This window comes from Paralichthys olivaceus, chromosome 24 (genome assembly GCF_024713975.1).
Source record: "Paralichthys olivaceus isolate ysfri-2021 chromosome 24, ASM2471397v2, whole genome shotgun sequence".
Classification (NCBI taxonomy): Eukaryota; Metazoa; Chordata; class Actinopteri; order Pleuronectiformes; family Paralichthyidae; genus Paralichthys; species Paralichthys olivaceus.
In genome coordinates, this window is record NC_091116.1 from 6,920,557 (window position 1) to 6,945,275 (window position 24,719).

General features: G+C 42.2%; 1 long non-coding RNA gene across 1 annotated transcript in view; it reads left to right on the plus strand.

The window, feature by feature from the left end:
* LOC109639014 (uncharacterized) overlaps nt 1–24,719 on the plus strand; it is a 303,271-nt gene that overhangs the window by 266,532 nt on the left and 12,020 nt on the right. Inside the window, exons 9-10 of the long non-coding RNA XR_011240369.1 lie at nt 18,262–18,367; nt 18,803–18,974. This is a non-coding gene — a long non-coding RNA (uncharacterized lncRNA). The remainder of the gene's footprint in view (nt 1–18,261; nt 18,368–18,802; nt 18,975–24,719) is intronic.

A 24,719-nucleotide genomic window follows, 5' to 3' on the forward strand; every position in this document is an offset into this window, starting at 1 on the left:
CTCCTCTCCACATAAAGGTTAAAAGGAGAAGCACTAAGCAGTGAGAACTCACAGACTCCTGAGACACAAAGTAAGTGTCTCTGTTCAGCGTGAAGAAGCACAAATCAAGTCAAACATTGACCCTCCAGATTTATTTCATAAAAAAACCTCTTTACAGCAGGAAAGTGAGGAATAAGTTCTAAGTGAAAGGCTGCAATGTGTAAACATATTCATGAAACACCTGATCTTAGACTCTTTTCAAGTCACCTATGTCTGACTGCGTCTGTATGCTGATATGTAGTTTGAAAAATATGAAAGGAGAAGAAATCGGACATCAAACGAGGATGAAAAAGGAGCGGAATGGAAAGTTGAGTGTGACAATCCTTAATCGCTGGGAAGAGGTGTTGTTGTTGCTGTGAAAACAGGTTTATATCGACACCTTGTCAGAGGTACAGAGGAGCAGTGGACCGCGGCGTGTAATTCCACACTCTGCCGAATTCCTGGTCGTCCTACCTTCAAAACCTAAACACTGATGCGTCTCCAATCGCATTAAGTTGTGAAACCATCAGTGTTTCTTTTGAAAGGGCCACAACCGGAGTGGATGCCAGCGAAGGCTTCACATACAAAGGCTCCCTTTTCAGTGTCTCCTCTCGCCCTGGAGCTGTTTGCCAATCTCGCTCTGAATACACCCTTCACTGGCTTGAGCACCTTGAGGTGTGCTCATCTCTAATCATTATTTGATGACAGAAATCTGCAGGCGAAAAAAACCCAGAAGAGAGACAGTTCCTTAGCAACGGGCGTCGGTAGTCCAAACAATTTCATTAAAGCGTGGCACCTCTTAGCAGGTGGGTGAGTGTTAGAGGAGATAAACATTCATGAGCAGATTGGCTGTGGTATTTGCCAACATCACAATTGATGATATCAATTTGTTTGCGAAGCAGCTCAAATATTGTAAGTGGATTAAGCAAAGGTGTCGTGGATGGTGAAGGAGTGTATCAGGATGTCTTTTTTCATTTAATTGACGGTGCGCAAATGCAGCAAAATATGATGCCTGTTTTGTTTTGACGATAATTAAAATTACTTTAATCCTGGCTCAACAAATACACAGCATCTACATTAGTGTTACACACAGAACAGGAACAGAAGGATACATCCAGGGGAATTTATTTCTCTTCACTCAGTTAAACTCCACAAATCTTTTAAATTGAAAAGTATATCCACACACCCCATCCAAAATACCTCCATCTTTTGCATTGTCATTGACACGACATTACTAATGTCAATTATCTGAATTGTAAAAAAGAATTATCACGCTCTCTTCTCTGAATGAAATCTTGTGTTCTCTCTGTTCATGTGAAGAGGAGCAGCTAAGGCTTTAGGGCAAAGCAATTTGGGCATATGACAAAAGGAACAACTCAAGTTTAGCCTACGATTAGTTTCTCTTTGTTCTTACCAAAGAGCTGTTCAAAAGAATCGGATCGTTCCCAAACCGCACATAACCAATATTAGCAGGAAGATATCCTGACAGAAGCATGATAAGGTGACACTTATGTGAGAGCTTAAATAATCAATATAAAGGAATGTAGGCAACAAATTAGTTAAACCCAGTTATTACCCTGCTGTTACCAGTTTGACTATCCTTCCTAATCAATACACAACAACAGGTACATTTAAAACTATAAAATACAAAATGTACATATAAATAAGAAAATACACGTGGGCCCATCGATTCCATAATCATTTCATTCGTGAAAAAGTGCCATCGCCTACTCCTCTTCTTAAAATTAATCAACTGGTTAAACCCTGAACCTTGAGTCTATGGAAACAGGACACAATTTAACAGATGAACCTTAAAGAACACACCAATAATTAACTTTTTCCAACATTACACATTTCCTCCAACCTTTTATACATTTGCATGTCCTGAACAGGTGAGTTTCACCTGGACTCACGTTGAAAAAAGGTAACTGATGCTTGACTTTGTCCCGGCTGCTAACAGGTAACGCGTAATCATTGATGAAAAACACGTTCAAAGAGCAGTCAGGTGTCAAAACTCTTAACTTTGTTTTCCACAGAAAGTGATGACACCTCAAGTGCACACGGCACATGGAGTCAGTGAAGACAGTCACAGAAGTCAACTGCGTAAAGGTGCTTTATATGAGGGACTTTTTCTAAAACAATTAAGTCTTGATTTCACAGAATAATGTGTGATAGGATGCTTTTACATTAAATGTGCTTCATATCATCATCACAAGATCAAGCGCGTGACAGAAGCTGTGGCCTGATGTTGGGAAATGTCTCCGTGTTGCCCTCAGGTTTCAGTTCAGTGTCTCCTCAGAATCATTGGAGCTGTGTCTCTGGTTAAAGGTGCAGGACAAAGACCACCTCTTTGTTTTTTAAGTAAAGGGAACAGCCGTGAATGATTTCTCAGACACATTGTAGCGTCTGAGGGAGATATATGAACGATGAAGGGGGTTTAAGGTGCATGTGACATGTTTGTAAGGTCTCGTTGTCCTGGTAGCACCTCTGTCTATTTATGGTGAATACTGTGTATCATCCATTCAGTGTTGTCGTCCTCTTGTCAAAGGCATTGGAAATGTCACTGAATTGTATTTGTAAGGCAGAAAATCATAATATACATTATCTCAAGGATATCAGACATAAACTCGTATATAAATATTATTATTTTGTTGACGTGCTGTGCTGTCCTTCCTTGGAGAGAGATCCCTAATGTGTCATGCCTCTGAGGTTTCTACATAGTTTTTGCTGTTAAAAGGGTTTTTATTATATTTTGGTTGTTTTTGTTACGCATGCTGAGGGTCAAGGAACTTGTGACTCTCACATAGACTCGCTTGTACACGTTACTAAGGGGGCTGGTCTAGTAAGTCTAGACTAAGGTCGACACCTTAACAGTTCCCACGATAAGGAAACGCTTGGTGACCGTGGAGAAACAATGGAAGCAACCGTTGGGTGGGCATCTGCCTCGACTGGTTGGGGTGAGAGGAGAGAAATGGGGGGGGGGGGCAGGAATAGTTGTATTTAAACAAGGAAATTGTACAAAATACCTTTTTAGCTATTATTATATTTAATCATGTTCTAAGTTAATGTATTTTTATGTAAATGTGAAGATGAATCTGACCTACAGGTGAGAGTTGTTTGAAGTAGTTGCTCACCCAGTTTTATAGACAGGTTCATCATTTTTAGGTTCTAGTCTTTCTGTCCCATGACGGTCTGAATGCTCTTTTATTATTTGTCTATGCACTTTATGTACGACCCTAAAGCACTTAAGAGGTGCATTTATGGCCTTGACTTTGAGGATAATTCCTGTGTCGTTTTATCAAGATCATATTCGAGCATAGGAAAAAAGACGTAAAGCTGCACCTTGGGCGCCATAACAGGTTAACATGGAAATGCAGGATCAAGTTGAAATAAAAAGTAAATGCTTTTCTGCAAAGGTTACAACTTTACTGGAAATCTTTGCAGCACAAGTTTCCAAAATCCCTCCTTGAGGAAGCTGTCAGTACGGCCCTGCACCACCACCTGCAAGATAAATCCCTGCCCATTTATTGTACTTGGTAAATGATGAAGTGATTCTGATCTGCAGGTTGTAAATTTTAAAAAGCTGTCTATATGACTAGAGTACGTACACTTAATCTAAATTTTTATGCTGCAGAGCTAAGTGACCCGCGGCTCCATGTACACGGACGTATGAATTTACGATCGCCGTCTCCATCCGAGACTGACATAAATGATCTGGCATTGCTTCCTGCTCATGACCCACCCCCCCCCTCCTTCTCTCTTCCTCCCTCCCCTGCATTTTCCTCTGTCATCTTTTTGACACCTCCAAAAGATGACATGGAAATACATGTGTCGCAAGCCTGACAATGAGGAGCCATAAAGCAATAAAGCAAGAAAAAAAGAGGAAGACGGGGACCTCAGAGTGTTTGTCACTGTCATGTCTATTGATTGATGACAAAGAAAACGATTGAGAGGTCCTCAACAGAGGGGCAGGAGGAGACAGACAGAGAGAATTTCATTTGTTGAGTCAAATATTCAACTAGAAGACGTGTGCAGGCATTTTAGCTTCCCATTTCTCTTATTGTATTACATTAATCAAAGGGCTTCCGGGACGTTCATCTGAAACGAGATGTTCTGCAGGCTGAGAGAAAAAAACAACAAGAAAAAAAGCATCGTTCAGAGATGTCTCTTCCCTGACAGTGGTATCAATTGTCTTGTCTTAAATGATCACGGCCACTGCATTACTTGGAAATTAACAGCTAGAATTTATGTGAGTGCCTCTCTCCTCGCTTCCTGCCGCGGCCGAGTCGCAGAAACAAATAATTGAATTGGTACAAGTACATAAAGCATTCCAGCGGCTAATGTAACAGGCCTAACTCAGTTAACGAAGGCAAGGGCACAGACAAGAGTGGGGTTATAAAGAAAAGGGCCATGCAGATCTAAACCTTTTCTAAACCTTACCAGCCGTGTTTTTCTTCCTCTTGCCCATTTTATCTCTCATCACCTTCCCTCGGTGTCACTCTACATTTCTCCCTCCCTCTTTAATTGGAAGTCTCCGCCTCAGTTGTGTATCACCTAAGATGCTGTGGGAAACCTAAGCTGTCACAAAGTGTGCTTATTAAAACGGACGGGGAAAGATAAAAGCCTAAATTCCCCCTGTTTTTACGAGGCGGCGATGACTGTCTGAGTGCATCAGTCGTGGCTGAACGAGACACTTCGACCCTGAAGCAGTGTGTTTACAAAAAAAAAATAAAAAGGGGGTGAATTGTCCCTTTATAATCAGACCCAGAATCACTTAATGCACCATGTAGCATAAATGCACAGGGATTTGTCTTGGAGGCAAAGACACACACAACATATACAGTAAAACAAAGCACGACAGCATATATAACATCTTAATAAATGGAGTGTATTATATTTTCCCAAGGATGTTATTCCTTCGGGTGGGAAAAGCCACAGAAATTCTTTTTAAATTGTTGAGCTGCACTGATAGTGGAATGATTTAGTGCATGATATGAAGGTCTGGTTTATTAATCATTGGAAATAAAGCCCCTATGTATCTCTGACATCATCCATCACTAATGTGACAATGACGGAAAGGCGTTTTATAGCCAACCATTACAGAGTCATATTGCCCGAATGTCCATCGTATCTGAGGGCTGAACATGGGCTGGTGTGTCATCATGTTTTTCACTTTTTCTTCTTCTTCTTCTTCTCCTACTTCTTTATGTGTTACCCTAAGTTGTTTCATCACACTCACACTTGATAGTTGTCCTAAAGCTTGATTTGTTTTCCGCTGAACAGTTATGGTTGACAGTTTGGTGAGGGGGATGTCAGGTAAAGCCCTTGCTGAAGGACATCTCAGTGGTTTTAATGTGAAAGGGCAAATCTTTGTGATTCATTGTTGGATATTGTTACTGTTACTAACATAATCTTTTGACAGCATGTTGTAGAAAATAGCACTTAAAACTAGCTTGGGATGTATTAGATCAAATATACTTCAAGCTGATTACTAAAACGTTCAATTCACACAGGCATGAAGTTATTAATATCAAAAGGGGGAAAGTTAGTCAGCTTTTTTCTCCCTTTTCACCAAATTTAAGCTCAGAGATACTTTTCTGAATGTGCCCAGTGTTAGCAGAAATGTAACACTCGCCATTGTGTATTTAATCAAGAATCAACGCTTCATACCACCATATCGCTCTGCAACAGTGTGGTGACCCATTTTGGAAAACCTCAAGTTCCATCAAACTGGAGTTCCCCGAATGCCGCCCCCCCCTCCACTGCTGTAAATGTTTCACTCCTGAACAGCTTCAGTTTGTTGTTGATATTTTTTTATTTTTTCTATTTGCTGCTGTGTATTTTGCTGAAGCTTTATACTCTCATTAAATCAACTGAGGAACTGCAAGCCTCTATAAACATCAAATCTATAAATTGCACGGATGGTCTTACACTAGGTCTCAGACAGCGCTACCCTTTGATGAAAACTTCTGGGACAAAAACAGAAAAATAACTAGAGATTCTGAGGCAAGAAGAGAAAGTCTTGTTTTGACACTAAGATTAATTTACAAGTTTTCCCTCACTGGCAAAAAAGAAGGGGTGTGTGTGTGAGAGAGAAGGGCGAAGGGGGGAGAAAGAGCAGAGAGAGATGAGAGGAGCTTTTGATATTTATTAGGCCTGGACCTCACCAAAGACCTCTCCCAGGACTGCCGATGTGACAATTAAGCCAGGTTGTGCTTTGACACTGTTTCCATAGGCAAGTGGCCAAAGTATATCTCCAGTCAAAATATCCATGCCAGCTAACAAGCTTGTTCCCTCTCCATAGAGGCGAGAAGAAAGGGAAAGCCTTGAGACATGAACAAAAGCACAAAAAAAAAGAGGACGAGGGGGTTGGCATTGAGGTTTGGTTTAAGAGGAGAGGGTATAACACAAATAAAATAAAAAAGAACGGTTCGCCCGTCCTAAAAGAAGCCGCTGGAGTTTGCTGAGGAAAGCGGCGTCAGTGACGAGATGTCATCAAGGTGTCGTGTGCTGCTTGTGTCTGAAAACGTCCAACGCCGCCAAGGCCCGACACAATGCAGATAGGAAGCAGGCCCCCGGGTAAGCTCTCGCTTGCTTTTGTTCCGCCTTAATGACCCTGCCTTGATTCCATCCATAACGCTCGCAGCTCTCGCTACACCTTGCCTATTTTGCCCACGGTTATGTCAGCTCGCTTCTCCCATTGCTTCGCCCTCATTTCACTTCTTTTTTGTTGTGTGTCCGCATGAGTGTGTATTTGGTGGAGAATGCTCTTGTCTTAGAGGAGCTCTTCGCCACACAATGGCCATCTAAACTCATTAAGAAAATTCCGTAAAGAGCCATTAACAAACGGGTTCTCTCTGGCCAGAGATATCAGGTCTAATTAGGTGACCGTTCTTGACAGGGTTGCAAAAACAAAAGGCGCACTCGCATTTGAAAAGGTTCAGGTCCTGCAAAGGGCCTCACGTTTTTTTGTTGTTTTTTTTCTTTTCCTCCTCCCTCTTCTTCGTCTCCCCCCACTGTAGCCAACTAATGACTGTCGGTTTAACAACAAAAAGAAGAAAAAAAATACCTCTCTTCCCTGGGAAGGCAACGGGGAAAGGTTCACCATCCACCAAACAAAAGCCTTTCCACTTCGGGACCTTGTTCCCCCTCGCCAGGTGATTCGCTGTCCTCATTTATGAGACAATGAGGCCACAGACAGACTTATTGTAAACCCCCCCCGCCACCCCCATCCCTCCCTCTTTGGTCCTACACGGCCAGTTTCAAGTACAGTGTGGACCGCTGCCGTTTTTGTTGTACAGGAATTTGTTGTGTTGACACTGGAGCAGGAACACGGTTAGATAAGTGCATCCTGACACAGTGGGGCCTCACATGTAGAGCAGATCATGCAAACACTAGTTTATTATACACGGTACAAAAACAGGGAAACGACAGCTTTATCTAAAAGGAGAGAGAGATTTCTGATTTGCAGGATTTTTTGGGATCAGATCTGTGATTTGACCAATGTGACCTTGTGCCCTTGCGGACTTACTACAAGCGTCCAAAGAACTGTACCTGTGTAGTCCCCTCCTCAGTTGATCCTGGATATAAACCGTTTCCTTTTGTGGCCCACATCCAAATCTATTTACCATTTGGAATCTCTACAGTCCATGTAAGCCATTCACGCTTGAAAAGGTGTACAGTATGTAATGTGTTACATTCCAAAGACAGATGAGGCTGACCTTTGTTCCGCTTTATATTGTGGCTGCATAAAATATATCCCCCCTTTTTTCACTGAGCAGCTCAGTATAAATAAGACACAAAAACATTGACGTGGTCTTTTATTTACTCAGACATTTTGCTGTTGATTTGTGCTGTGATATACTTTTTGCACCATGAGAAACAAAGGCAGATATCTTTCACAGCGTTTGGATGTTTTTAAAGGAACTGCAGCGAACACTATGGAAAAGATACAATGGAGTGTAACACTCTGGAAAAGTTGTATTGTCTGTGTTTGCTTGTCTGTCTCACGTCATTCCTTCTCTCCATACTTTCACCCAGCAGTAGTCGTCTGACTGTATATTGTTCATGATCGCACTTATTTTTCCTTTTTCAGCTCCTTGTTCTCACCAAACTTGTTTAGATTAAGATCTTGTTTCAAGTTTTTAGGGTAGACATTTTTCCCATGTTTACGTCACAATCCAAACTTGTCACAGTCGGATGCACCCACGTACCATGATTAAGCAAATGACCCGTGGACAACTTTGATTATTTAGTGTTTTGCTCTTATCTTGAGCAAAGCTTCGATCACACCTACAGTTTGTTTTCTTTGTCCTAAAACGGAGTGGAAAATCAAATTTGAGTTTAGTTTCACACTGCCCAATAACAAGGCGACCGTGAATTGTAAATAAAAGTCTGGTAGGTTGGAGATTTTGGCAGTGGAGGTGGAGCGCAAATTAAATCCACATCCTGATTTTCTTCTCCTTCACTTTCCAAACTGGCTGAGCTGCGTCTGTCTCTCTCTACCCATGATCCCTCGAGTTGTTTCCTGTGCTTGATTTGGATTACATTTTAAGATCTAAGGGACCACATCACAGTTCTCCTTTTAGGGGACTAAGACTTTTTTCAGCCATCATGGTGCCATTATTCTGTTTTATATGGGTTTGAATGGGATTTTTCTCACCTAAAAAACTGTATCGAGTTTATTAGCAGGCTCTCAACTCCCCACAGTTTAAAAAAACTTTAGAGGAAAAACCTCTTATTCTCACTATCAAAATACCCTCCCAGATGGCATAAATTTGGACATGCAAGCTTACAGAAACAGAAGTGATCAACAGTGCATCATAGGTATAACTTTTCTCAGTTGAAAGATTTGTATCATCATATGCCCAGTGCACGTAAATGGTTGTTTTCATTTTAAAACCCCATTTTAGTACTTAAAGGCATAATTATGAATGTAGCCTTACTCCCAGGGATAGGTCAATCTCCAAAAATCTTGGCTGTGACATTTCCCATAATGCAGCTGAAGGTTTAGACCCTCCCTTGTCTGGCGTAAACCCATGTTTTTCAGACTTCCCATTTTTTAGTACAAATGCTTGTAATGAAATATTTTAATCCTAAGAGGAAACTTTATAATGATGCCATCATGGTGTTTCCTTTATAAAATACTCCTTGACGTTCACAGAAAACATTATACAACTGTTTCACAGGCTGAACAGTTAGCCGACCTCGATCAGTGAAGGTCCCCTCCGATTACTCTGCATTTCCTGCCATAGTTATGAGCTTCAGATTGATTCTGTTCACCAATGAATCATCACTTCATTCATGCTTTTACCTCGCAAACAGCAGTGGGGGGGTTGTTGTGAACTGTAACGCAGTTTTTACACCTGGTTTTATTGTTGTGCAAAAGTAAAACTCAAGCCACACATAAAACGTGAAGTAGCTTCACTGTGGAGGAGCACGGTGTGGAAAGTGTCTATTGTCACATGTGATGTCAGTGTGATGGCATGCTGTTTGGAATCCGACATGAAAACGAGTGTGTCGAATCTGTCCAGACACTGACCTGACCACACACACACACACACACACACACACACACACACACACACACACACACACTTTCCTGTCCAAGCACATGACAAGATGACTACTGCCTCACACACTTCCCCCCCAGCCTCTACTTTTCCAGGAGAGCTGCTTGTTTAGTTTTGAATTGATGATTTCACATTTTCAATAGATGTCCGAAACACATTTAGTTTATTATGGAAGTAACATTCTGGTAATTTGGACAATAGTTATTTTTAGTAATAGCAACATCATACTCATCAGGTTGAACTCAACAACTCAAGTCAACACTGAAACCACAAAGAAAATGAGCAGGGAAGCATCATCCAGTTGAGGGGGTGGAGCCTGGGCAGAGCAGGCAGGAGGCAGGACATGACGAATCAATTCTGCTGCAGGAATCACATGTTTTTCACATTGGCACTGGCATCTGCCCTCCTCTTTTTCAAATTAAGATGTTTGTATTCTTGTAGTTTTTTTCTCCTTTGTGTAGAAACTCTCCCACATCATTGTTGTGACTTTTCTGGAAATGTACCTTCTGTATTTTACATGGGCTCACTCTTAACTAGACATTTGCGTTCTCACATGCAGCCCCTCTGGAAAGTTTCAGGAAAACTTCAGAGTCCAGTGCAGGTCTGAAAGCAGTTTAAGATTACCGCCTCAACTTGGAGCTCAAATTCCCAACTGCCTCCCCTGTATCTGTAAGAAAAAGGGGAAATCTCTGGAGACCCTTGTGATGATGATTCACACCAGATTTACTCGCACTAACAGTGAGTGACAGCCACACTTGCAGCTGTAACCAGCAGCAGCACGTTCTCTCTGGCAAGTGACCCGATTGCTCAACAGGTGCCAGGTGAAAACTCTGCAGCGGTCTCTTGGGTATTTTCTCTCCCTTTGCTCTCATTGGTCAGGAATCTCAGGGTCTGTCTCCGATGTCCCGGCGCCGCATTCCTCCTCGCCGCGGGGGCTGCCTGCTGCTCCCTCTACCTTCGCTGAAGAAAAGTTAATCACCAACAGGTGCAGGTTTATGTGCTGCTGGCTCAGCTGTTTACCTTCACGGCAAATGTGCTGCAGGATCTGAGCTTTATCACGGTGGGGTTTTTTTTGTCCCTCCTGCATGATGTAGATAACTGACCACACACGATACTCTGATTTACTGTTATTATTATTTCATTAATTTGTTATGCATACACACATTATCTTACCTACGAATTTGACTTCTTTGAGAGGTATATTTATTGTTCAAAGATATTCTCCTTTATTGCCATTTTTATGCTTTTATAAGAATCAAGTTTTTTTTGGGGGGGGGTTGCCCTCTAGGCTATTACATGACTGGCATAGTGAGCCCAAAAACATTACACTGCATAATTAATTTCAGACCATAGAAAACGAATTCTACTTTCTTGCTTTCGTTCCATTGCACTAAAACTTTGATCCCCAGTAAAACTTAATTTGGTGGGTTTAAACTGACTATTTATAATTAACATAAGATTTATTCATATCATAATTTGAAATGGATTCCCCATGATGAAAATAATTAAGAAAAACAGTTTCTCAGCCCAGAAGCAAGAGCATTTAAGTTCCTTTGTTCTTTTTTCCCCCGAAACCTTAGAGTAAGTTGAAACTAAAACTGTCGCACCAATTGAGATGGAGCTGCGGAGCTTTGACCTTTGCACCCTTCACTGTTTCTTCTTATGTCGACTGTCAAGGTGTTAATATTCCTCCTCCTGCTGCTCCGCATGAAAACATCTCAAATGTAAAATGAAATGTAAACGTATAACCTGTCACTCTGTGTTTGGGTGAACCTGCAGCCAACATGTAGTGATCTGGCTGCGTGTGTGTGGCATAACCCACCCACCATTTCTACACACACACACACACACACACACACACACACCTTTTTTCCACCATTTATAACTCTCCTGGACTCCTGAAACTCTGTTTGCAATTTAAAGCCGCAAATTAGAAGCGCAAGTCATCTGTTTCCCATAATCCCCCTGTCAGACCAGGAGCTGGCTGGCCCCCCACATACACAATGGGCCTGCACAGCACACACACACATGCAGTTATATCAAATACACACAGCCACACATTCACATGGATATTCATGCACATGCATAATGCGCAAATGGCACATACACACACGGCCACAAACAATGCACAGACTGACACACACTCTACTACAGCCGCACCCTCCAACACCTGCACTCTGCTACTTTCCTCTTTTATTTGGGCTGCCTCTCAAGTACAGAGACTCTTTTCCTCAAGAGTGCCGAATAAAGACGGCTGCACATTTTACAGTCCTTAAGCCAGAGTTTGGCACGGATCCACTTTAAAAAATGGGGCTAAAAAGACTGGATAATAAAGACAATTACTGCCTCAATTGATGCTTGTTCCTGAATAATCTTAAATTAATCAAATTACCTATTGAGGGAAGGCCAAGGCCAAAAAGTGCCATTAAGTCCAATTGCACCAAACTGTACATGCTCATAACTATCAGTCCCCTTAATATGTCAGATCATCAAAATCCATAAATTATCCCTTGGGAAACTGATGAAAAAGTCAAAAATGTCCCTCTCACAATGTTAAAGAAAGGAAAAAGAAACCATCCAGTTGTTTTTGCATAATCCTGCTGACTAACAAACAAACATTTACTCAACTTGTGTTTTACACAGCAGGAAAACTGTGAAGTGTCTCTTAATGTCTAAGCATCAGCTCAACCATTATATCTTTTTTTTTCCAAAACAAAAGTAAAAGAAGCATAGATTCATTTTATATTATTCCAGCTGTAGCTGCAGTATATTTGCAGAAAGCGTTAAAAAAGCGTTATTGATTTATCTGTCTGGGTGTTTACTCCGAGTCATAACATCCGATCACTGCAGTGTGTAAACACTGGTGATCCTTAATACACTGAATGACTCTTTAAACTGTCAAGCTTCCAATTTAACATATTACAAGTAATGACAGTAATCTGCAGAGGTTAATGCTGTGTGTTTATCTGGACCTTTCTGCAAAGTGTGAATGTTACGTGTGTGTGTGTGTGTGTGTGCTGTTCATTGTGGAGCTGCGACTGTGTGTGTTTCCCTGAGTGTGAAGTGAGAACGTCTTTTATGTTTTTCTTGCGCGTTCTCATGTGCATACCTTTGTGCCTGTGTCACAGTTGCTTGTAGAGTGTGTGTGATAATGCAGCAGCTCTGTATATGTGTGTGTGTGTGTGTGTGTGTGTGTGTGTGTGTGTGTGTGTGTGTGTGTGTGTGTGTGTGTGTTAATAGGGATATATGTGTGTGTGAGAAACCCCGGCAAAGGTGACGTGTTCTACATGTTCAGTGACAGCTTTATAGGCTCTGTGCCTCGGCAAGGGGAACAAGATTATGGGAAAGGAAACACACACACACACTGACACACTCGAGCTGGCTATTGTCCCAGATGCTATAGTCAGGTGAGGTCCAAGGTTCAGTGCTCATATTATTAACAGGAACAAGCTGGTGCCCAGTGAACACACCTACGACTTACTCAAGTGGAAAGCTGAATTGTTGAGGGTCAGGAGAGGTCGAAGGGCTCGGGTCCGTGGTCGTAATTATCTGAGTGGACAGCCGGCCGATCCACAGGGTCCTGAGAGCTGGACGGTGTGTGTTTGGAAAAGGTTTTTCATGGTCTGTTTGAATCAAACAAGTGCTGCTGAGCTTTGTCCTTTAGCCTCATCTTAGTTTAATTCTCCAGATGAGGAACATTTTATTCTAACCGGTTTAATAGACTGTGAATAAAGATGAACGATACGTCTCTTCTCTCTCGCACGATCCACTCATGAAGCCAAAATACCCCGGACGCACTTTCAAGCTGTCAATTATGACAGCGCCCTCTGTTTTCATAGCATCAAATAACAAATTAAAACTAACCAAACATAAACACTTGAACATATATCAGTGTGATTAGATCTGTGATAAGAAAAACGTATACAGCATAGACTTTTTGAAATTGGTCCGTGCTCCATGTGCTAACTGTGCTTTATTCTGATTGGTATTAGTGCTTAAAAAGTTTTACATGCTCTAAAACACTTTCCTCATACTGTCCATTGCAGCTCCTCTTTTTCAGCCTCTGTCTGAAACACGGGCCTCTGCTCTCAGTTTAACCTGAGGTGTGATGGACTTTATGTCTGTTAACTCTGCAGAACGTTTACATCCACTAACACCCTTTATAACACACTAGAGGAAAGAAAAGAGGAAAATGATGCTCAGAAAGTGAAATGAAACAAAAAGTCATGCCTAATACTTTTACATATGCAGCTACCAGACACAGAAAGTATAACTTGATCTACGTATCCTGGCATGGTTGTTCAGATAAGATAGATAGATAGAGTCTTTATTATCACTGTGTATCAATACACAACAAAATTTTATTTGCCAGCAATCCACTTAGCAGCATATTTATGAATAATTAAGAAAATTCATTGCACTTAAATGTCTGTCAAGAGGATTTCCTTTAAGCAAAGCCAAGGGCAGTCTCATCTTGTTTTTCTAACGTTGCTATCATCTGTTGTCAATCGTGCAGTCGCTCTGTGACCCGTTCAGCTCCTATCGGTTGCTTGTAATTATGACTGAGCTTAGTTTCCTGTTGCACTTGTAACTAAATCACTTTACGATGATTGCTGGGTAAATGCACCAACTGTAAATTAAACATGCAGATGTCTGGAGAAAAAAGAGGTTGTGTGCATTTGGTCCTTTTTCACAGTTTTCCAAATGGGAATTGGCACATGCTTCCCATTTTCTGCTCGGCATCCAACAGACTCCACGAGGGAGTGAATGTGGAGGATCTCTGCAGGTGCTCAATACAAATGGGAAGACAATTAAACAGCACAATGTTGATCCACGGTCCTTGGTGGATTATTCAGGAACATTTGGGGCTCAGCTGTTCATCCAACAACATACCAAAGGAGGAGAACAGGTTTTCTGGTCTTTTATTGTTATAATTCTCAATTTGACTCCCAGATGTGCAGATGTAAGTTGATCCAGGGGATAAAAAGCAGAAATCCCCGCATTATCCGACAACCAACATCCTCGCCATCAGCACGATAACTTCCCACCACACAGTTCTGAGCAAAGAGGGCTACACTACCGTCGGACTTGGACATCACTGATATCTGTCACAGATTCGACATAATGGCTTAAGACCCTGTCTCGTGAAAATCTACATCTCACCGCTGTTAACCCATAAGAAACAAGAAAAGCATTTGACTGCAGCGGTTGGAACTCCTAATTAGGTTGAAGTAGGTCTCTTTGAACCGACGGTGTAGCAGAAAAAGCAAAATGTGAAACATTTTCGGCCTCATTATAAGTTATCTAAAAGGCAAGGGCTCGTGATAATGAGGGCCATCCAGTGGGATGCGATGTGGTGGGAAGACAGCGCCTAATTGTGTCAAATGGCTGGAAGTATTTCACTTTGAATTATGGGAAAAAAGGGGGGAGAATAAGTGGAGACGCACCACACGGACACAGTATGTAGCATTAGTGTCAGGAAATAAATGAGGTGCTATAGAAACTATAAGCATGCACATTTATTCAGGACAGGCTGATATTAAAGCTGTTGTGTGTCGTCCACTTTGTCAGAGTCACACCTCTAAGTTCCGTCATAGTTATGCTGCACAACATACATCTAATTTAGTCTCAGGGCAAAATTAAGTGTCAGCGCTTTCAACACAAACTTTACACTGAGTTTTCAGAATGTGTCAAGATTTCATCACAAATCTAAGGACACAAAAAAACAGGGCACAATAATGGAAAACTTTCTTAAAGGGACAATTCACGTAAAACAGACACACCAATCCCAATATTATTATGTAACCACACAAAGAGTGATCTTCTGATATCCCCCCTCGAATAAGTGATGCAGCCTAAAAATTACATTAGCCCTAATATTGAAACTTTTTACTCAGATTTTTTTTTTTGTTTAAAAAACTGAAATAACAATATGGAGTTACTCAGAGATGTTAATTTTCTCGTGGTGTTTAAGGCCATATTTTTAAAAAAACAATCAACTACTTGTTTTACTAGCCTTTGCTACAGATTAAAAAAATGTTTCTTGATTGATTTTTTTCAGGTGCAGCATTGTGAGCATACTTTAAAATGTGCACACAAACAGAATCGTGATTGCTCAAAAGGCAGCAGAGTAATAGCTGCGTGGAAGCGAACACAAAGGCTGCTGCGTCTCTCCTCATCGACAGCAGTGGTGGCACCAGTAAACCAGGCCTTTGAACAGTAATTCCAAATCAAGACAAGAGGTTAACTGGGAGGGGGGGTTGGCGGTTGAGGAGAGAGAAGAGGGGGGGGCTCTGATCGGTGAGATGAGAGAGGAGACGTCACTCTGACAAAGGATGAATACCTTGTTCTCACTAGCTGACAGCCACAATGGAGCAATCATCAGCAGTGTGCCTTGTCGGCCGATACACATCACAATGTGCCTCTTGAAAAGGCTCATTTCAGCGACAGGAGTTAAAGTGCTTCACACAGGTGACAGTCAATAGGCCTCGCCATCTGCATTTCAAAGCTTCCCCTCATCTCGTCAGCACAAGTGCGGACGCTCGGCTCTCAGCGTCTTTGGAGATTTCTGGATTTATCCATGACGGGGGGGAAACTGAAAGCGTCTGATTTTTTTTTATAAAGATGATCATACAGATATAAAACTACCTCAAAAGCTCCAATAAAGTAGACTGGATCAAAGCGTCTTACTTGAAGGTAATTAGATTACCTCTTCTTTGAACTCTAAATGAGCGTTTCACATTTTCTATTCTCCAACAAATTTGAATTGTGTTGTTTTGACAAAACACATTTAGCGAGTCATGAATGTTGGGCTGTCAGAAAGTGCAACCTTAAATCACAACCTGCTCACTGGTTTTTGCTGCAAGACAAACTTTACATTGAGTCTTTTGGGGTACATCGAAGCAAACCACATGATACTTCATATACATTCTAGTCTTAAACCTCCAAATTACCCCAAATTATAAAAGCTTTTGTGAGCCTGCACGGGTTAAATTTTGCCATCCCACACACAAATCTCCGTACCGTACACGACCTGTTACCAAGTCAAATCCACCCCCCCCCCCCCCCCCCCCCAGACCCTTTAACATATGTCCCGTGACCCGACCAATCACCCGTGATACACACTCACATCTAATGGCCTATGGCCTCGTTGTCCTCTTGTATTGATGGATGAGTTGTGTTCATGAAAGAGTATCAATCAGTTGTCGCAGCACCTGAGCTCCAGCAGACATTTTATTTATTTTATACCATGCCCGTACTTGTAAATGTATATAAATATATATGTTAAGATATAATAATAAAATCCCAGTGCAGCACTCTGGCATGATGCTTCATTAAAGAAATACATTTCCCTTTTTTAGTAAAATATTTCATCTTAACCATTTTTTAATTTAGTTTTGTTCTATCTTCTTTTTTTCATTGTTTCTACTTGTTTATTTGAAAGTTATTCCAATGCTTTGCTTTCAATTCTTCACGTTTAGCATTAAAAAGCACCTTGTAATCATGTTTTATTATTATAGTTCTTATTAAATAAGATGTATTATAATTTATGCATTTGTGTGCACTTAGTATTCTTTTTCATCGGGCACTTGAGGAGGACACCTTTGTATGACCCTCATTATCACCCACCTGTTGCTCCAATCACACACACACACACACACACCTGCTGTAAATGAGCAGCTCCTCTGGTTTTAATGAAGCAGCCGATACAAAGTTCGACTCCACTTTTATTTCTCTTTTAATCCTTTTACATTTCCATATATTTGGCTGCAGCACCTCCACTGATGATTCTTGATGTGAGTACCCACTGAAATAATTCTCTGCGTCTTTATTTCTCATCATATGTGTTGAGTTTTTCAGTTGCCTCTCCAGAACATAACACAGCCCCTCTCTACCTAAAACTCTGAATTCCTTTAAGTTTGACATGAATCCAGCTTTATGTAAATATTCATTAAATTTACTTCTTTATTGTGAACCGTTTTGTTCATGGAATATATTTTGTCAGACAAGCTATCAGCCTCCATAGCCTGTGTTAAATCTGAAGGAGCTTTCTGCAGCCAATCCAAACACATTTGGTCATGGCTTTGAAAAACATTACCTCTCAGATATATAGAATTCCAGACCAGTGGGGAATATGGGTAAACATTAAACTGTATAGTTCTGAGAAGAGTGCAGCCGTGCCAGTGATGCTCTAGTGGAATTACCCCGCTATCCATGCAATGGTCCTATGAGGGTTTTAGGATATTAAGCTCAGTTTGCACACAGGTACTCCTTACTATGAAAACCAGGCCACTGCATTGTGAGTATGGCAGAGCACACGACAGAAAAGTGCAGTAAAATAATCTTTGGGTGGAACCTTTTTATGTTGCCGTCATAGGAAAACCATGGAGCTACTAATTGTCACTGAGAGGAAATACACAGTACAGTATGTACAGTAAAATGCAGTGAGGAATTTACAAATGTTTTAGAGCTGACAGAGCCAAAGAGAGCGGTCAAGAAGTTTTAAAACAAAGTGAAAATCACACTGTGGCCTTTCATTGACATTGACTAGGGGGATTTTTTGTCTGTTCCCTTTGTCAACCAATTTTTCAAAGTTGCATTACATACATAGGCCAAACTGAGGCTCTGATATTGGCCAATAAGACCTGGATTTCTGTGTTTCATCCCAAAGGCAATGGGCGAAGTTGAAGTCTGTGCAGAACATGACCACATCACCACTTTGCTGAGGTATCCTGGATACGGGTGTCGCCATCTTCCGCTTTTAACGTCATCTGCATGTAAGTGATGTGGTGTTAATCCATGGTGTCAAGGTCCCGTGGATTTTATTTATTAGTTTATTAGTTTATGTGGTAAATACGCTATTAACATTTTTAAATTAAATTCAAAAATTTCAGTGAACTAAATTGTCCATCGATGAAGAAGAAATGAATCAGACACTTATGAGACATTAACTTCACTTTAAAATCCTGAGGAAAAACAAAACATCTCAATTTGGCCGGGGGCGATGCGTTGGGATTTGTCCAACCGGAAAAGACGCCCAACAACCATGTAAACCTTTAGTCACACAGCAAACCTGACAGCAGTAACAGTTGCTGCTGTGAGCCAGCTCTCTGTGCTGCTTTGGTTTGAGAGTAAACACATGCGCCAGAGAAAAAAAAAAAAAACTGTCGGACTCATACTTTTTCTGTCCTCTGTCCGTTCTCCACCTGCAGCTCACAGCGGTGACATCATGGATTACCTCAGCATGAGAGCATGTTCACCAGGGACGTGGCCTACATGCCGACACTGGACTCCATCCCGGGTCGCCCTGGTTGGATGCAGCTTGTCGCATCTCAGTCCCTCCTGCAGGAAGCTTCACCGTGCAGCACACATAAATCAGATGGAGTAAGTGGACTCAGTAACTGACCATCATAAAGCGCCTCCACACACACTTAAACAAACAGGCGGGATGTGCGATCCTCCTGTGCTGCGTTAAGTCACAGCCAGGAGAGCCTTTTACAGCCCTCTTGTAAATGTAGTGAGCCGATGTTTTCAATTAAAGTCGACTCGGAGGTGAGCTTCTCCCCTTGATGCATAAACCAACCCTAATAAGTTTTCACCGAGTCGTATCTCTCGAGTTGTCGTGGAGAAATATGCGCAAGCGAAGGGAAGGCACTGAGGTCGGCCACACAAGAGCAGGTCCAGCTGTGAGAGGAGGTGAAGGTTTGATGTTAGCTCTGGGAGGATGTGCTCCTGCACGAGGGAGATGAACTTGTGCTGCTGCAGCCGAGTTCTCAACACTAATCAGAATACATGTTGCATCTGTAATTTCTACTTTGTTTCTTTCAAATCGAATTAAACAATTTGTGTTGCACTTTTCGCAGCTCAGTGCTATTCAGCTGAAAATTCAGCATAAAATGAAAAACAATAAAAGACCAAATTTAAAATAACATCTGACTAATGACGTACAATTTAAGCCCCACTATTTAAACCTTTGCACTTTGACAGTTTTTAAAGTCTTTATGCAGAGAAGAGGAGAGATGGAGCTGAGAGGAGAGACACCCCTGAGTTTTACAGTGCAGAGTTTTTTCTTTTCTGATTCACATGACCTCAGAGTGACTGTGGGAACGGGAGTTGTCTTCTGACAGCGCTGGTGTTCACTTATAAAAAGTTAAAGTCACTTCTAAATGTCATGCACTTCAGAAACATGCAGCCCGTGTTTCATATTTCATGCAGAGGCAGGTCTTCACTCAGCATTTGAACGTGATACATTCTAAGGGAAATAACCTGATTTTGTTTTTGTGTGGACGATAGAACAGTCATGTCAAATGTTTCTTCACCTGCTGAACATGAATTTGTTGAGATTAATACTCATCACTCATCAGTAACTTGGTTCTGAGATGATGACACAACTTTTCTTTCTTGTCCTAAGAGTTTCTGTTTGCTTCCTGGTATGTTGTGTCTCCCCTTGGATCAGGACAGCTGTGACCTCACACACTGAGCAGCACAGTTATAGAGCTCAGACTTTATTTGAAAGTGGGAATTTTAAACACTTTCTTCCAGACTGTAGAAACAGTGATGCCACTTGTAAAGAATTCAAATGGTAACTCTTCAGGTTAAGAGAAAAACAAACTTCAGAATACATGAACATCTGTCCTTAATAGCAGCTACAGCACGGTATTGTATTTCTAATTTCGATTTTTAGTAAAATGACAATAACAGCATGCTCTTATGTGGGTTTATAAACGTTTTAGTCTTGTAAAATGTTCTGAAAAGACGACTGGAGCTCAAAAATGCTGAATTCTAGGTTTCAAACAAGTTTTTTTTAGGCTTCTGAGTCACTGTTATTTCCACGATAGGGGGTTTGCACCTGACAGCGAGGGTGTGTTCACCTTTGATATCCATACACGCCGGCCGCCTGTTTCTGACTGCATTCATCACCCTGAAAGCGTGTCTCCACCATCCTGCAGTCAGCTTTCACCTCTGCAGCCGGAGGCAAGACTGATGTTATTACCTTATCAAAGGTGGAGATGTCTGCAGCTCCGGGGGAAAAAAACGAACGAGGGACCAGGAGAGAGAGGGGGGTGGGAGGGGTGGACGGTTTTCTTTGACTGGTTGGCAGCCGACGGGACAGCGGGCGTATTTATCCCTCGCCACTGGCTTATCAGCGGGGCCTGTAAATCTACCTGACAGGTCTTTACAGGTGCCGTTAATCCCGCTGATTCAATTCATTTTGCTAACTGTTTGGATGCCGCCTCTCTCCACGGGGAAGATCAAACCCTCGCTCCATTCTCGCCGCGTTAGTTTGTGTTGTCCTCGTGATGGAAAGCCAAATCCACTCTCTCTAACGTGGAGATGAAAGGTGTAATGCAGCCGCCGCGGCAGTCAGATTATTCCTGCAAACATGTCTGTGCTTCTTTATTGGCTGCACACTACGTTTGGCTTTTTTCTGACTGTTATTTACAGAGGAGAGATTTTCTGTGCAGGTACGCCGTTTTATTTGTAGCTCGGAGCTGCCCTGTTAAACTCCACTCTTCTGCTACACAGCCCTGAAGGTGCTGCTGCTCCGAGAAGTTTTTTTCTCATTTCTCTCACCAGACATTTCTGGATCCTTTTTTCGGTTTCTGATTCTCTTGTTCGCTCTCTGTTAGTTTCCATTAGTCTTGGTTAAAAGATCTGAGATTTGGGGGGGGCAGTTCAGAGGTCCAAATCCCAGCAAGGATTCTGCTGCATCTCTGTGTTTTTGTTTTTCCAAAACTGAAGTGTTTTCCTTCAAACCCACTATCAGTGATCTGTCAGCCGGTGTGCTGCACTTTCTCAGTCTGTGTTCACAGTGGAAACACGTGGATGACAAACAAAGTCGACGGAGCTGCAGGTTTTGAACTTTTCGCCTTTGTCACCTTTCTGGTTTCTGTGCTTCCTCATTTCATGAGCAGGACCTCCTCCTGCCAAACACAGGGCGGGGGAGGGTTTGATTCTCATTATTCAAAGCTACGTGTCTCTAAAACTTTAACTTATAACTGTTGTAGCATCAACAGCTCATAAGAGCAACAAAGGCATCAACAAGCTTAACAAAATGACTGTCGAGGGTAATCTGAATTTCCCCTCGTGTGTGAATAGCGGTTGTGTTCAGCTGCACAACAGCAACCTTGGAGCTGGTGACAGGTGAAGCTGTGGAAACATTGTTTCCCTGTGCTCCGTCTTACACTGAAGTAATAACCCCTTTGTGCTCATCATACCGTTTACTCAGCTTCCTTCCTTAATGTAGCTTCAAGCTTTTAGTCAGTGATTCTCCAAGGCCTTTTTTTTCTCGTCTTGAGAAGGACACTCGTGAGGAAAAAAACAGGAGTAGATTGAATCTTGGCAGGTTTGCCTGTTTAAATGGAGCGGCCACCTCCGCCCGGCTTCCTGCTGCAAACATCAAGCACCGACCTTATCATTTCCTCGCGGTGATTAGGTCGCTTCCTGGTCACTGGATCACAGGTTCAAGTTCCATTATGTTCACTGTGGTCTTGAGCAGTGACTCTTCAGGGGCCTAAAACTCAGTAGTATGGAAACGCTGCTGTTTAAGTGATGATGCAGTCACCGGCATTCGCTTAACGATTGTTTCTTATCAGTCGTGACTGGACTACCGCTGAGTATTTAGAAGAAAAATAACCTGCATCTGTTTCCTGAAGTTGTAAAGGTGCATTTCTAGTTCACTGGATGTGTTGATAAAAACGTTTCAATAAAATATAATTGAGGTTTTTCGGCTGCAGAGGTACCAGAAGGCATGTCAGTAAAACTAGAGACTTCAAACTGATAAGTTTACCCAGTGACAATCCACCATGCAGGCTATATGTTAGTTATAGAAGTGTCTGCATGGAAAACCTTCACAGACAAACGCTATTGTAACGTAAAACAGCTGTCAGTTCTCTGAGAATTATCTTTCTCCTTGGTTGTTGTGGGAGAGAGTCCCCTACAGCCCTGGGATTTCAACCCGCAACCCTCCGCTCACGATCCTGTGTGCCTAACCTCTCGTCCGTCGCTGCCCCCTTGGCGAGCCGTTTTTCATGTGCTCTCTCTCCTCATCTCTGATGGGACGTCCTCTCCGCGGCTCGGAGCTGCGAGGGGCGTTTATCTCTGACCCGCAGGTTTGGCCCCGCTGTCTCAGCTGCCAAAACAGCCCCATTCAACATTGTGCTGAGTTCATCAATGCTCTGCTGACATACACACAAACACAGACTCTCACACACTCGCACAGACAGACAGGGAAATGCACAGGCACACTGCAAAAAGCGTCCCACCATTAAATGTTAATGTTGTTTTTACAAATTTAATTGAGTTTTTGTTGCTTTTCTGAGCTGCTTCTGTCAAATCACCTGTCAACAGAAATGTGCACTGAATTGTGATCTTAGTAGCTGAAGGTGATGCTGCACTGTGTTCCTTTTTAAGGTGTTTCCATGCCAGGCTAAATTAGAAATCCTAGAAATGATGTTAGCATGTTATTGGCCATTTTAATTAATTTAGATTTACACATCATGTGATTAAAATCAGAAGATGTTTGCTTCGGATGAAGATATTTTATGAAATCTTTCACATAGATGTAACCTATGGCTACAAATAATTAAATTATTGATCAAAAAATTTTAAAGATAAAACAAACATAAATCTCCACATTTAATCAATTGACATTTACATCAATCAAACAATTTGAGATTCTGAGGATCATTTATGTAGCGAGCTGAAATGTGTAATTTGTGTTTATTTCTAAACACTGGAGAAACAAAGCACGGCGCAAACTTTTTATAGTGTAACACACATTCAAATAAAGAGAGCCGCACAACCTCCTTTTGGCTGAATATCTAGGGACCTCAGTGACAACTCCTGCTACCCCCTCCGTCGCCTATTGTGCCTATCAACCTCCGACAGGTCAGGTCCTCGCTCACGTACGCAGAGGTCCCCGACGCACGACCTCTCCCCTGTCACAACTGTCTCTTGACTTCGAAACCGCTTTTATCAGAAAACCTGAAGCGCGGCTCTGACAAAGCTGAGGAACTGCCAGAGACTGACCCCAGTGTATATTTAGCAGCAGCTTGGCAGTCGCCCATCCCAACTGTCGAGGCTGTCAGAGCCTCACATGCAGACCCTCCCCCCTCCCGCGCACACACACACTCTTATGTTTGATTATGTAGAGAGGGAGTCACACAGGATACTGTCATTGTTCATTTGATTTTGTGTATTTCAGGTAATGTCCGTTAACTCATCAGCCATGTTTGTCGTTCGGTGATGACTCCAGTGAGCTGTTAACACCTGAGAGGAAAACAAGTGTTTTTAGACATGTTGTCATTGTTACATCCTGCGCAATCAGTCATTTGTTCTAATGCAGGCATCAAAGTGTCAAAACTGACCGGCACTGTTGCCTCATTGGGAGAAGGTTCTTGGTTCAAGCCTGCAGAGTTCCTTTCTGTGTGGAGTTTGTCCAAAGACATGCAGATTGGACTTAATTGGGGGAGACTTTAAACTGTCTGTAGGTGTGAATGTGAGAGTGAATGGTTGTTTGTCTCTCTGGCCCTGTGATGGGACGGCGACCTGTGCCCCTGTCTCTCGCCCAATGTCAGCTGGGATTGGCTCCAGCCCCCCACGTCCTGGCAAAGTTCCCTTGAGGTGACAAAGACCCAATTGAGTCCGAAAAAGAGAGAGGAGACGATTCACACACTATTGCTCATTATGTCAGATTTTGTTTTCAGCAAGATCTATGATGTATTACCAGGGGGAAAAATAATCAAGTTAACTCTCTTGTCCCGTGTCTCATCCTTCCACCAAGTTGTGTTGGAGTCAGTAAAAACAATCTGCAGGTGGGAAAACATCCTCATGCTGCCTCCTTGGCAGAGGAAACAAACCTCTCTGTCTCAAGTGAATACGCCCCCATCTCTCTCACCTGGAAGTCCTCCCCAGTCTTGTTTTTTCTGCACAGTTGTGGACATGTACAGTAACTCTTGGCCAGTGAAGGTCACACACATACCAGCTCTCCCCCCTCAGTCCTTCAGATTTGCACCAGCTTCAAGGTAGCGAGTTAAAAAGTTGTCGGAGTTGTTTTTCTCTGTGTGAGGGGGAAACCTGGTACCTAGAAAAGATCGTCGGCCCAAATACCTTACAAATATAACATTG